The 15,277-nt window shown below is 42.4% G+C and overlaps 1 protein-coding gene across 3 annotated transcripts in view; it reads left to right on the top strand.

Moving 5' to 3' along the window:
- The window catches only part of LOC102675249 (fibroblast growth factor 17-like), an 82,752-nt gene that overhangs the window by 21,839 nt on the left and 45,636 nt on the right, over positions 1 to 15,277 (top strand). The window lies entirely within an intron of this gene.

Here is a 15,277-nt window from a genome sequence, read left to right as displayed (position 1 = left end):
AACAATTAAGCTCTCGGTTATCTTCCGCGGCCACGCGGCTCGTCCGAGCGCAGGGGTTCTCATTTCGCCTTTTCCATTCCCGCTCTATTATCTCGACAATCATCTCTCGCTCCCCTCTCCTCCTCGCCGATCCTCGCGGAAAAAATTATACATTCTTCCTCGGAAAAGGGGTGAAGTTAATTGCGTTAATATTCAAGGAATGTTAATTGCATAGATTGGAGAAATTTCGCCCAATGGATTTGCGGGTAAAGTGAAGCGATTTATTATCTCTTACAGGGAGAAAATTGGGCGTGTAATTGTAATCGGGGTTGCGAAATGGCGTGTGTAACGGCCGTGTCGCGATTCGAGAGACGATAGGGACGGTTGGACGATTGAAATGGAAGAGAGGAGGGTGGGGCTGGAGGAGGTGGTGCTCCATATAGAAGACGAGTGGCGCGTGGCCGAGGAGGGCCCGAGGTGCAAACCTCGCGTGCCACAAATTGCTTCACCTCGTCGAGGTTCGGTAGTTACAGCAGCGACCCATTCGCGCGCGCTTACTTATTTACTTGCTCGCTTTCCAACCTGGCGATACATCTGCACCCACAACAGAAACGCGTATTTCCTTCGTGCAAATTTACTGCCCCCCTTTCCACCTTTCTCTACGCGCGGTCGTATTTCGTTGACAAACGTCATCTTCGTCCTATGTGTATCTTCGCGATGCAATTTCGATGTCAGTTTTTATCATTAACGAAAGATGATGAATGCTCTTTTACGCAGGTGTACGTCGATCATATTATCTATATTTCGCGATACGACAAAACAATTTGATTGTCCGTTCCTTTTATATATGTCTCGAGGATTTCTGTGGTTCCTCTGAAAACGAAAGATATATTTTTGTTCGCTTCGATTCGATTCGAGGCAATCGGGGAGACGGGTTAATTGAGAATAAAACGGAGGAAGGCACGCGCGGTAGCTTAACAAGCCGTGCCTCCTGATTGCTCTCCCTAAGAAAGACGGTGACCCGTCTGGCCTCGCGTCTAAATTAGCCAATTTACGCGGACCGCCGCTGCCGGATCGAACCGCGTCGCTGTTCCTTTCGGTTGCAAAACCATGCCGGCTATTAGTCGAAGCTGGCCGAAAGAAGAAACGACCGCAGCCGCCTGCTTTTATATTCGTCGTCTTGCCGTTCTTCGTGTATCGGCCACGCAGAAAAACTTGGTGCAGGGATCGTTAATTTCAACCTTCCCTCTTCGATTCCACGAGAGAATAATATTCTTTCAACGAGGGAGGCCGTTTTTCGAAACATATAATCTCTTCGACACGAGATCATATTTGATTGTTCATTTAGGAATCGATTCGTTGTCATTCGGGTATCGCAGAAATTTTTATGGGAAATTTGAAAAATAGGAGACAGGTGAGGGAACTGAACTACGGCGAATGGTCCTTTATGTCGACGTCCACGAGTCTCGATCAGAGACTGGCAAACGGTGGTCGAGTTAATCAGCTTAGCGTCGAGAAAATCTCTTCTCTCTCTTTTCGTGGTCGTTGCGCCTCGTCATCCTGGGCTCGATTGTGCGTTCAAACATCGTTGACACTTCCGACAATAGTCGTTTGTCAGGGATTTACCAATAATGGGACGCTGTATTTCCCTTCTTCCCAAGGATTCGGAATATAATCCTTCACGGTGATTTCGTTTTGATCGATGAAAACGTTCCCTCTAATAATTTCGTACAATTAACGAGTTTAAATCATCGATGGTATTTTAATTTATTCTTCCACTTGGGTTCGGGAAATTTATGGAATAATCAAGAAATATCCGATTCTTACTTTGAAAGTTCGCGGCGGAAAATTGAGGGACGATCGTTTTCTTCTCTCTTTTCGCATCTCTCGCGGCCCTTATAATCGATAAAAGAGCGAACGGTTGTTAATCCTTCTCGGAGTTGAGCCGGTATTCGAATATAAGCCGGATAGAAAACAAACGCGAGGAACGTACTGCGGTGGAGCGTCGTTTGAATGGCGATTTAAACGTTGGGTCTATTCACGTGGTAAGAGAAAGAAGATTGGACGAGAAGAAAAAGTCGGCGAGAATGGATCAACTTTTAAAGAGAGCGAAAGCAAACGGCGGAAAGCATCGCAACGTACCTCATGCTGAGTTAAAGGATTGGCCGCTTCGTATTCTCGATATCGCGAAACGATATCATTTTCTTGCATGCGCCAACCGACTTCGATATTCATCGCTCGTTACGACGATATCGTGATCGTGATCGATCTTAAACCCGAGGATTAACTCGAGAAGGAAAATATCGGTCGGTTTCGGTTCGTAAAATAGCGAATCGACGCCCACCGATTATAAAGGTATAAGTTACATTACGACGTGTATTTTTAAAACGAAAACGACGGACCGTTATTAAACTTCGCTTTCGAATTTCGGCGATCGGTGATAAGAAGAATCGATAAGGAATAATTTTTTATCGAATCGAAGTAGCGTCCTTCTTAATGCGAAGGATTAAAAAAGTACGCAGAGGGTGTTTCTCGGAGTAAGACTTAAGGTTTACGGTCGAATCCGGTTCGAAGCCCGATTATACGGTAGCTCGGCGTATCTCATCGAACGGAGCACCAGTTCTTCGTCCTTGTTCGAGTCGAATCATGTTCGAGGCGCAATTCTCGCGTGTCTCTTCGTCGGTGTCGCGTCGGTTTACGATCGCGGCCCCCCCACCCTTCCACGCTTTTGCCACGTCTTTTCCATTCCCATTTGCATTTTTATATTTATCTCGAACGAACGGTGCGCCAAGCTCTTCCTCGTCCCCGATTGTTCGTCGCCGCGGATCGCCCTGCCTCTTGCGGATTCGATAAAAATTCTTCCGCGATGACGTTTAAATATCGCGAGAAAGTTGCCCGCGAAACCGATGTTTCGAAAGAAAAACGAGCGACCAAACTCCTCTTTTTCCGACCACGAGTCTATTTTCCGAATTTCACGATTACGTATCCGTTGGTTCGAATTCAAATCGAAAATTTGAAAATTGGAAAATTGGGCGTACGAAAGCTTTCCTTTCGAAAACTTTGATCATCGTGAGAGAATCGGATAGTTGGGGACACCCGTTAGCCGCTATTTCGACTCGTATTATTCATGGAAGCGGTGTGGATATACCGTGCCAGTATACCCGGGGAGGTCTGTGCACTCGGCGCCGATCGATAATCGATGGAACAAAAAGTTGGAATTTGTTTACAGTTTAGTAACCCAAATCAGAGCGGCGATCCTCCCCTATCCTCTTCTCCTTTCGTCTCCTTTCCACCTCCACATCGTCATCGTGGATACCAACAACATCCAGTTCACATCCAGTCACAGACACGGCCACCAGAACCAACACCAACGTCACATCACACCACCACCATCCTTCTTTCGCTCGCGCTACTTTATTTTTCCCCGCTTTTCCCTTCGCCGTTTCGTTCCGTCAGACGAGTTTGCCCATCCTGCTCCCGAATGCATTTGTCAAACGTTGAAACAAATTGGTAGACAACTCACAAATACCAGCGTCTCGGTTACATCGACCACGTAAACTGCCTTTGACTAATGTGTTGTTCATCCCCCCGACACGGCTCATGTACTCCACGTTCCACGAATTTTATAACCTCCTCCCGCCTCCACTTCTACGCGCCGTTCTTCTTTCTTCCTTCCAAAACTTTCGGTTTACGTTCCGTGCAAACTTTACCTTCGAACCAACCGTGAAAATACATTTACATCCTGGGATCGGGGGGATTGACTTGGCATCCACGCGCGTTTACGTAACTTTTCCAACCGATTTCTGAAAATCTTCGCGATTAAACTTTACAAAGCGAAAGCTTTGCTTCGTTCGTGCACTCCAACGAGAGAAAGAAATGAATTTGCGTTTTCTTTAAAAAAGCTTCCTTCGACGGGTAAATAAAATAAAAATTAAATATCCGCCAGGGGCTAGATATCGGCCAATTTTCGCGAGTCTGTTTTTCTTTCTCTCCCCTTTCTTTTCCCTTTCTTTTCGCGTGTGGCCCGCGTGATTTACCAATTTTCGCTTCTTTCTCGACGATTAAACTCCGTGACTAACCATTTTTTCCTCCTCAAAATCCTCTTTCGATTCCTCCAAACTTATATAGTAAAAACAAGAATAAGGGAAAAAAGAAGAATAGTCTCGGATTGAAGGAACCTATAGCGCGTATAGTATAGCATATACCCGGTGTAACAAAAATCGGCACGGATCGCCGAATGGATGATGCCTAGACGTTGGGATTTTATGACTTATTGACTCTGGTCCGTGTTTACCGGACTCGGTGCGACGGCCATGTGGCGCCAAGCGGCGAGAATGCGGCCACCTTTGCGAGCAAACGTCCGATGGATACTCACACATCCGACCGGCTCGCCGTCCGATCGATCCATCTCTCGCTTCCCCTTCTTCCGCCATCCCTTGGATCATCGTTGCGACCCGATCCGCCGCTTCTCTCTCCTCGTCTTCGCGTCCGTTTCCTTGCATTTTTAATCCCAAACAACGGTTGTTAACTTCGATCGACCAATTTCGACAAAGAATTTCGGCCAACCTTGTTTTCCCCCGCGCGTAATATTCTTCGACGAAAAGAAATGGATGGAGGACGCGTAGGTGAGATGCAATTTATTCTAATTCGTTGTTACATCATTTATATCGCGTTTGTATATATATTCATTTTATATAAGATGATTACGAGAGTTGAGAATCGATCGAGGCGCGGTGGACGGTAGGTGTACTTATCGATAAGCCCGAGTGAAAAATGAATATCTTGAATTCCAAAGGCATATCATTATCGTTTGAAAATAAGATTTTACGGAGAGATATATGTTTTTTTTTTTGAAAAGTGAAATGGTGGTAAAAGTAAATGCGCGAAACGCTATTATATCGATATTATTTTAAACGTAAGTAATATTCAGTATTAATAAGTGATAAGTTCGATCGATTGTTTTTGCATTTAGGATAAACAGAATTGAATAAATAATCTTAGGAAAAGTGCTTATCATCGTTGTAAATATTTGAAGGAATCATTTAGAACAAAGTTTCTCTTGAGATCGAAGACGTAAAAACTATAATCTCGCGTATTGTCCGTTTAGATAAGAATCCCAACTTCTTTCGTTCTTTCGTTCCTACAAATATTACGACCAATTAAAATTAATCGTTACATTCAAATTTTCATCGAGAATCGCTGAATCTTAAAATATTTAAATATATTTTAAAAAATAATTGCGAAAGGCGAGAATTATGAAATTACTGACGAAAACGTAAATCGTATATGTTTTAAATTTTCCATGATCGATGTGATGATCGTTTAAAAAGAAAAGACAGCGTTCGGATAAAAATGAGTAAAGATAATTCTTGAATAATCGTAACGAAAAAAAAAATGCATTTCTAGACATCCAAATAAATTTTACTAATGATATAAAAATCGCGTATCTCGGTGTACACACAATCTTGGCAAATAATCGAGGGATTAATAATGTTTTATTGGCACAACGATTGCAATGGTTATCTCCGATTGACAAATAAGAATGCACACTTTTCCGTGAAATTGAAAGAATGGAATGCCGACTTTTTTCCATTCAACCGGAAGCCATCTTAAGCGGATGGATTTTCATCGTTAAATGTTACGATAATTGGAGAAAGCGAACAGATATCGAATAATGTTTAAAATAGTGTCTTTAAAAAATCAATCAAATCGCTTATTTTTACATTGATTTTAATGGACGAATTTTAATGGTTCGAAATAGAAGACGAGAATGAAGAGTAAGAAAAATGGAATACAGATTGATAAAGAACGACTGATTCAAAATATTAATCGATCGAATATTGCATTCGACTGACGAAATATTGATCGATTTGTTAAAAGTATAAATCAACGATTGCGATGGACGTATATCGAGATATAAAAAAATATCGGTAACACGTGTGAGAAACGATCGCGCGTGTTCGTGAGAGTAGAAATTTGTTCCGAGATTCGTAGCTGTCGATCATTCGATCTTGATAATATTTGCAAGACGAATTGACCTCGGTTTCTCGAGCTTTAACCGAACAACTTTATACGCGTCGACGACACAGCTTATGAGATATATACACTTTTCCGATCGCTCAATGTCGCGAATCGTTTTCATCGTTCGAACGATTTGTCGCATACGTGTACGTGACAAGATTTCGACCCGTTGCAATTATTTCCAATCGATATCGTCGCGGTTCAGCGAATATCAACGAATGGAAAAATGATCCTTTCGGATTCGTTCGAGTGAATAATTAGAATTGAAAAATTCGTTTGAAATATCGACGAAGGAAGGAAGTTGCTGCATAAAGATAATGTATCGTGGAAAAAAATGTCCTCGTAACTCTGTATCGTGGATTAATTGGGAATAACATCGATGATAACGTTGGTTAATCTTAACCATGGCCGATATTATCCGCGCTATTTACGGTAAAAAAAACAGTTGGGTGACATTTTCTTTTTTTTTTAAGTAATCGTTCGAATCCCTCGAAACATATTTGTATTTATATCCGTTATAAAACAGTAGCGATATATTACGTATATTATGCGTAATTACGTAACATGTAAATGTATTTTGCCATACATTTATTATTCAATCATTATTATTCAAATTTCTATTAGATATATACTCATATATAACTCTAGTGACATAACGTTAAAGTCTGAATAAAACGAATAACGAATACAGATCGTGTAACAGATCGGTGATTTTCTAAGGATTAAAGAAATAAGACTTTTATCAAAGAACAAAAATAACATGAAATATCGTGGAAAAAATTACCGTTGAAGATATAGTTGCGATAGGCGCTAAATGAATCATGCACGCCATTGCAGTTCATTCATGATCTTTATCGAGTTTCTCATCGCACATAAACGTTATACATACATACATATATATATATATATTTTTGTCTCGTCTAAATTCTTAGAAACGACTGATAGAGATACGATTTCTTATAATTATAAACGAAGCTACCGCGAAATTGTGCGATACGTGACACGTGGATATCGGACGGATATCGTCACAATAGTGTCAAACGTTTCATCATTCGTCGTCGAAGAGTCGGGATGTTATTATTTCATTAGAAGCGAGAAATTTTTTTTCTTTCTTTCTTTAAAACGATCGCCATGCCTTTATCGGAATTGGACGATTGACTGGAGATAATCGTCGATAATCAAGCTAATCTCGTAGGTCATTTTCTAATCTCTAGCCTCTCCTATCGATCGTTCATTCTTTCGATCGAAGAGAATTGTTTTGAAAGATTTTATAAATCATCCTTTTTTTTTTCTTTTCTCGATACGTTAGCGCCATAAACAGGCGACGAGTGTCGTAGAAAACGAAAGCGCTTATCAACTTCACGCGCGCATACCCGAAATATCGATATTTTCCTTAATTCGAGTCGCAAATTGACGCGACAATGATTCTTCTTCGAAACGAAGAGAGAAGATTCGAAAGAAAGTGTAAACTTTGAGCAACTTTCCGCTTCGTTGGAGGGAAATTACAAGCGGATTAATTATCAAGTTTTCGTGTTTGCTCGTTGTTTCGGGCGACACGATCGTTCCATTAAGAGGACGCGAGAGCGAGCGCCCTTCCGCGCGGAAGTCGGAAGTCGACCGACAGCTTCCTCCACTTATGCCCTCTTACTGGACCGTTCGGTTTTATGGACGGTGAGATCGGCCGATCCTCGATTAAACGATTCTTAGCTGCACCTCGTGCGAGCCACATCTCGATAACACGGCTTACCGCACGTTCACGCTTACGTTATATAAAGGATATGTATGGAATATTTGTTGATTAAACGCGCGCGTGTATTCGAACTTTGCAATGTTCGTTCGCCACGTGGATCGGGGAAAATTATCTCTTTCCTCTAATCCTTTAATAAATCATTTTCAATCATTTTATCGTAATTTTTCCATTCCATAAGTTGTCGTTTCCTCTCCTCGAGAGGAAAGAAATAAAAAATTGAAACGAAAAAATTAAAATATCGATGTATCGAAATCAATAGCGTTGTCTTTTTTCGAGCCGAGAGAGTCGATATTCTCTTAGAACAAATGCGTGACAAATGCGATAAAGAAAAATGTCCTCTCAAAATAAAATAATACTTTGCTCGATTATTATTTCGTGGCTCGCGATCGAAACGTTGGAAACCAGTGTTTCCAGACGTGTTTGAAATTAAACGAAAGAGGGCATTTTATTTTTCAAACATTTTTCGATTGGAAAATCATTTTCGAACACGTTCGTTCTCGGTAAAGAATTATTATTCCGTTCGATAATGATTCGCTCGATGGAATGTTTCCTGGAGACATTCGTTGTTATTCATCGCTCTTATTTGTTTAATCTCTTGTTGCCGCGGTGATAATTAATTATTTTCTTTCTTTCGCGACAATGTATTCAACGATTAGCGTTTCAGGCACGCGATTCTTCTAATATCGATGTTTTTCGATAAGAACGTATTTCCTTGTTGAGCTGCTTCCCACGTTTTAAAACATCTTCCTCTTTTTGCAATTTTTACCCAAATTTACCCATAATTCGTTTAATCATTCACATAGCGTATCTTACACATACTAAAACCAATTATTAATTCTCGCGATTGACTTTGAATCGTACGACATAATATAAACAAATCGTGAAATTCTTTGCGTTAACTGAAAATTTTATCGCGAAACATTCGTGCATTCACGCATGGAATAAAAATGTTATATCTATGCTTCTTCTCATTTTTCCCTCGAAAATAAATCCTCGACACATTCTTGACACGCGATTGTTTCCGTTTTTATCATCGATCTAAAATTTTTCTTCGTACTTTCGAATCGCACGTGTAAATTATTAACATAATTCGATTTTGCGCTTTCTTCTCTATAATAATAACAATAATAGTAATAATAATACGGAATAAAGAGTAAAATCGGTCGGTCAAATTCACCGTTAATATTTAATTCCGTTTGGTTGGGCGAAGCAAGGAGGATATAAGAGATATCGCGCGCTTTTAAATCGCAATGTAGCCGGATGCATACTTACGCACGGATGATCGTATGCGGCAGAGCGGCAATCGTACTTATAATAGAAACACCGCCGCTGATTGGAAAATAAATTCGAGACATCGGCGTGCCTTTGATAAGATTGCGCTTGGTCCGCTGTCGTTACTCTCCCGTTATCGCGCCTTATTTATTGTCCGCAGATACACCTCTATACCGGTACCGAACGCCGATAGGATGAGCGCGTGCTCCGTTTTCACTCCGCATAATATTCCCATATTCCATTTTGGAGTGGAAACGCGTTCGAAGAGACCTTTGCGCGTACGAAAGAATCGAATCGACAATTTTTCGCATTTACGTTTTTCTTATTTTTATCTTTGGAATCACGGATCACTCGTTCGTGGTCTTCTTCGAGCAGAGTTTCAATCGCAATCTCCACGGTTCAATGATAGACGGCGACCTCGTGAATGGAAATCTTGCGAAACTCTCGCCACTTTCTGGGAACAGAAAATTCATTCACACGTTGGCGTCCGTTTGAACAAGAGGAGGACAGTCCGCCACTTATCGAGGCGCCGTCCTAAGGCCTCTATTACCTGTTTGCAAATATTACCTTCGTAGTTTAGAACGTTTCCTTGACGACGTTCCTGCATCGTTTCATTTCCCGACTTCGTTTGCATTCCCCTCGGTTATAGCTTCTTTAAAATCTTACAGAGGTACTTTCTTCTCTCCTTCCTTCCTTCCTTCCTTCCTTCCTTCCTTCGATCAAAAGTTTGAACTTATCGTCAATTTAAAGTAATGCGCTTTTAATTACTACTACTTGGCAACAATGGACGAATTAATTATTTAATATTATCATCATAAATCAAAAAACACTGACAATTAACTTTGTAACTCTCTCCTTCTCTCGGAGGAAAATAATTGATCAAACGTGGATACGGATAGGAACGGGTTATTACGTGGTGAAAACTACGATGCGAAAAATTTGAGCACCACTGAGAAGGCCACACATGCAGTATTATTGTTGCAGAGTGGATCTCTCGTCTCAGAGGACGAGCTGTTGTTGTAAAGGCGCGAATGTTATTGCAGCAGAAAGTTGTGGTGTCACAAAGCTGCGGTGGGTCTGCCGGCATTCCGTCCGTTGTGCGGATCACCTAAAGATATCGTCACTGGCAAATACGTCTCTTTCACTCGGTGGGGAGGGGGGAGAGAAAAATCACTACCGATCCACCCGTAAATCTCGAACTCGCGAGGAGGTATCGTAACGTCGCGACAGGTTGCAACGTTCGACTTACGTTCTTCCGATTATGGGGTCTCGAGTTTCGTCTCCGCATCCGAAAACGGGGGATATTTAGCGTTGGGATACTCGCGTTGATTATCGCCGCCTCGCCGTCCTTTTACGCTCACGTTTACGTCTTCATTTCGCTACGACCGCGAGCGGATCGTTATCTTTTATTGGATCCGATATACGTTGCTCGGGAGCAAACGGGACTCCATTTTCCAAGATTTATTCGCCATTCCTTTCGCTTCAATAAACGATAAACGATAAATTTCTCGAGTTCGTTTCGCGGACGAGAATGTGTCTCGCATCTCGTATCTCGTAACGTAACGTTTGATTAAATAATGATTTGTTTTTTTTTTCTTTTATGTATATACATATATATATATATATCTTTACGCGTCGTAAAAAGGTAAAAATCGAGGGTTTTTCCAGCGCGAAAGCGAGAGTTTTAAGTCGGTTAGGTGGAAATGGAGGACGCGGATTCTTGACAAATTTTAAGATTGACGGGGTAGGAACGGGCGAAATCGTTGGTAATAATTCGAGGAGCCACGGAGGACCACACAAGATCGAGGATGAATCCTTGGAGGGTCCTGACTTCTGAGACGAAGGTATTATACCTATACCTCGTGGCACGTTACGATGAAATAAAACGTGAACGTACCTGGCATGCCTCCGTCCACTTTCAAAATCTTCTCGTGGATCCTGCGGGACATCCTCAGCCGCATCGTTACGTTAATGGGACGGACTATTATTTAATTCCACTAAATTGCCGGCCGGCCCCCGAAACAGGCGTAAAACCTCTTAAAAATTGCCGCAGGAAACTTCTTACTCTCTCCACCCGATTCTACGAAAATCGATTCGACCGATACGAATTAAATAAAATTTTTCGATGCGACGTCTCGTTCCAATTGTTTTCGCCTATATCTAATTCTCTCCTCTTATCCAATTACGATTATCTCCCTAATTTGTACACCAGATAAATTAAATATATCGAAATATCCTCTACTCCCTTCGCTCTTTTATCCCAAAATTATCAAATTCTGCCAGTGATAAGTTAAGATTAATCGAATATCTTTACAACATGCATGTTTTCTTTATTATCGAAAACCAAGATTTCAAAAACGAGGAAACTTTCGTCAAATTTTATTATTTCGATATTTCGAAATAGCTCGAGGGAAACGATTCTATTCCGTATAAATTACTTTCTAAAGAAAAAAAAAAAAAAAAAAAAAAAAAAAAAAAAAAAAAAAAGAGAGCAGAGAACGATCAGCTTATGATACGATTGAAAAAAAAAGATTTAGGTACTACTGTGTCGTTATTCATCCGGGGAAAGGAAAGAACACGGTGCGCTGTGTAGATATTGCGTAGCCATAGCTTGCATATGTGCGGGAGTTGAATTACGTGGTGCGAGTGTAAAGGAAGAGAAGAAAGGAGAAAACGTATTAAAAGGATATAAGAGAGCGGGCCGCGACCGCAAACTGATTAAATGCGGTTTACCCAGGCTACGCTGCGAGCTTTGGTATACGCCACACTCGTGTAAGCTACACGAGGAAACTCCTTACGATCGCGTTATGATCTTGCGAACATCTACTCCGTTTCCATCGTTTCTCTCCAACGATCGAGTCGAAATTGATCATCGAGTTGTTTTTTTTTTTTTGACGGAGTATCTCGAGTGCGAGGATCACGGTTAAATCACGGTTAAATCGCGATTGAAACGATCGATCGATTCGATCGAGGGAGATAGCGTTTCTGCATCAGATTAAAAGTTATCAGCGACACCGAAATATCGAAAATTTTATTTACATATTGGTAATACCTCGCGATAACGAGGAAGCCATTTTGAAAAAATTTCATCGAAAAAACGAATTGCATCGTACAAGGATCGTTTAAAGATCGAAAGAAGACGCGTTTAATCTTTGTTTTTATTCGTAATTTAACCATAATATCGCAATAATGCAGCACTCGACGAGGCAGTCTCGCTCAGAGACAATATTTTTAAATCGTATACATCGTATAAAAATTTAAATCTATCATGGTCGAGGGAAGAAAATTTCTGATCGTTCCAGGAAAAGAGCAGATAAGAAATAAATACGAATTTGAGGAAACACGGCCGTTTAATTTTTTCGCAGCGTTTCTTCGTAATGGCGTTTCCTCGTCAAAAGGGAAAATGAAGAACGGCGTTAAGAGGGACCGGGAGACGTTCCGCTTGTTCCAATTGATAAGCGAGGTAACAAAGGTTGCGGCGTCGTATCGTTCGATGATTTAAGCGCGTGGTAGTAGGTTTCAGGTATTGGAGGCAGGTATTTCGAGCCCTACGGCGCTGGCATTTGTCACCTTGGGTAATTAAGCGCGCACCCCAATTTACCCTTATTCCGGGGCAAGCCCTTGGTCTCTGGAGTTTTTGTTCGGTTCCTTCCGGGGCGAGTCGAAAACGGTGTTGCGCGTCGTTAGGTAGCACGACACCAACGGGCCGAGATAGCCAAGATAAAGGATCGTGTCTCGCGGCGATCAAACGTGCCGATCTTCAGGAGCGTAGCGAAACGTTTGCCCAACTTATTTCGAAATAACAAACGCGCTTCATTTAATTTTTTACTTAGTACGGCCGATCAACCGTTTAAGGCTTTGCGTAACCGGCCTTCCCCCTCGTTTACAGGGAACAGGGGTCTCGACCAGAGATTTACATAGACTCCGGGGGAACGTGTCGGGAGAACTGTGTCAATATGGTACGGCCCTGCGAGGTGCCAAACTCTCTCTCTCACTCTCTTTCTCGCACAACAGCTCTTCCCTTTTCCGTGAACGGAAAATTAGACCATTCGGGATACGAATTTTGGCGACAACTAGCCGGAACTCTAATAAGAGCCGAACGAATCTTGGCTCGGCTCTTTTTCCATGAATTTTTACCGACCGATCCTTTTCCAAACAGTTCCGAGATACCGGCAGAAATTAATTAACGATGCTCGGGGCAAATATTGGCTTCCACGGGCGGGTCGTTAATTATCTTTTAAAAAATTCGGCATATCGTTGGTAAACCGTTAGCCGGTTTGATTCTATTATTTAAAAAGAAGGAAGAAGAAAAAAAAGTCGTACGAAACGATTATTTAAAAAGCGATTTAAACCCGTTTGTTGTATCGTTTTGTTGTCTGTTATCGGGGTATCGGATTTCTCGCATCATAAGCAAACTGCAACACCGCGAGGCTTAGAAAAATTGGAAATTTTTTGCGTGGCGCGCAGCACTCGCTCTGACATTCTGCCGCGAGCGCACCTATGCGAAATGCTTGCACGCGCAATGTAATTCTCCACCACTGGACGCCGACGCGTGGAAAGCAGAAGCGCGGCTTTCCGTTCTCGCGGGACATTCCGTCGCTCGTCGATCGATAATTAATCGTCTGGCTGCGTCGGTTGGGACGGGGCCGTTGCTCGATCTCGGCTACGAAACTTTTTTCCCTCCTTTTTTCCGATCTTTCAAATTCTTCTCGAAACGATCGAAGTTTGGCCCGGTTCGGCGGTCACACGCCATCGACATCGTCGTATCGAGATACATTTAAAATAATAACCGTGGCGTTGACACTGTCTTGGGAAAACAAACTTGGATCACCTTGGTTCGGATTGCGTAACAACGACGCAACGGCGCGTCATCCTCGGTGTATGCTCGATTCAACGAGAAGACGGCCTGTAGATGTGTGTAATTTATATCGCGTGGCCGTCATTCGGTCGCTGCGAAATAAAAATAATAATAATAAGCGACGAGTATGGAGAAAAAGAAAAGGAAAAAAAATAAGAAAAGAATCGATGGAATATCGAACGCGACTATACCACGATACCGTTTTCGTTGTTCACGATTTTCACTTTTAAATCAATAGAATTTAAAAACAATTTTTAAATCGTTCGCGTTGCAATGAAATCGAAAGAAAGAAAAAAAAGAAAAGAAAAGAAAAGAAGAAAAGAGAAAGAAACAACGAGCGATAAAATTATATAGTCGATCGAGTTTGTAAAATTTTCGAAACGAACGATAGATTATCTTGGAAAAGAAACGTATTAAAGGAAAACGCATATTGGAAAACGTATAAACAAAACGGTGAATTTCTTCGACGTTGATTTATCGAAGGAAATGTACGTTTATCGATAAAAATGTATGATCACGAGTATCGATTATCGTTTCTCTCTCTCTCTCTCTCTCTCTCTCTTTTTTCAGCAATAGATGAAAACGCGAAGGAGAAAGCGAGACGAACGATATCATCGAAGCGTACCTGTCGAAAAAGGGTCCGTCCCCCATTTTTTGAAATCACGCTCGAGTCGACTTTACCAACCCATCGTGAAACGTCGTAGACACATTTTGCGCGCGTTTCGTTAGCAGCGAACGCAGCGCGGCACGCTACGCGCGAGAAAGAAAGGATGGATGGATGGAGAGGGAGAGAGAGAGATGGATGGATATCGGTAGGGTTGCAAGGGTAAACGAAACCCGTAAACGAAAGGGTCGATGGGGAGGCAAAAAGCGGGGATGAGAGGGGCAGGGGATGAAAAGGAGAGGAGAGAGAGGAAAAGGTGGTGGAAGGGAGAGAGAGAGAGAGAGAGAGAGAAAGAGAAAAAGAGAGAAAGAGTGGGAAAGAGATATTTAGGAGGGGGTAGTAAGAGAGAGAGAGATAGTAGGAGGAATGGAGGGGCAGGCTCGTGTACGGAAGGAGTGGAGGGGTTGGAGGAGAGGGGTGGGGGTACGGCCTAGGCAAGGAACGGCAGCAGGGCAGCGGCCAGGTAAGCGAGGAGCGAACACTAGTAGGGCTGACTCGCGCGCCTCCGAGCCTCCGCGACTCTCACAACCAGCGGTTGTATATCGTCGAGTGCTACGCGTTCCACGCTAGTGTTGTTGCGCTCCCACCGTCGCCGCTACGCCGTAGTTGTGCTCGTGCAGTGACAACGCGCCGTGCTCCAACGTGTTGATCCATCGGCCGACCGATCTCCTCCGCTCCACCGAAACGCAACCATTATCGACCACCGCCACCGATTCCGTCTCTTTTTCCCCTT

The sequence above is a fragment of the Apis dorsata genome, unplaced genomic scaffold (assembly GCF_000469605.1).
Source record: "Apis dorsata unplaced genomic scaffold, Apis dorsata 1.3 scaffold_867, whole genome shotgun sequence".
NCBI classification, from domain to species: domain Eukaryota; kingdom Metazoa; phylum Arthropoda; class Insecta; order Hymenoptera; family Apidae; genus Apis; species Apis dorsata.
The sequence above is the reverse complement of the archived record's forward strand: the minus strand, read 5'-3'. Positions and strand labels throughout refer to the sequence as shown.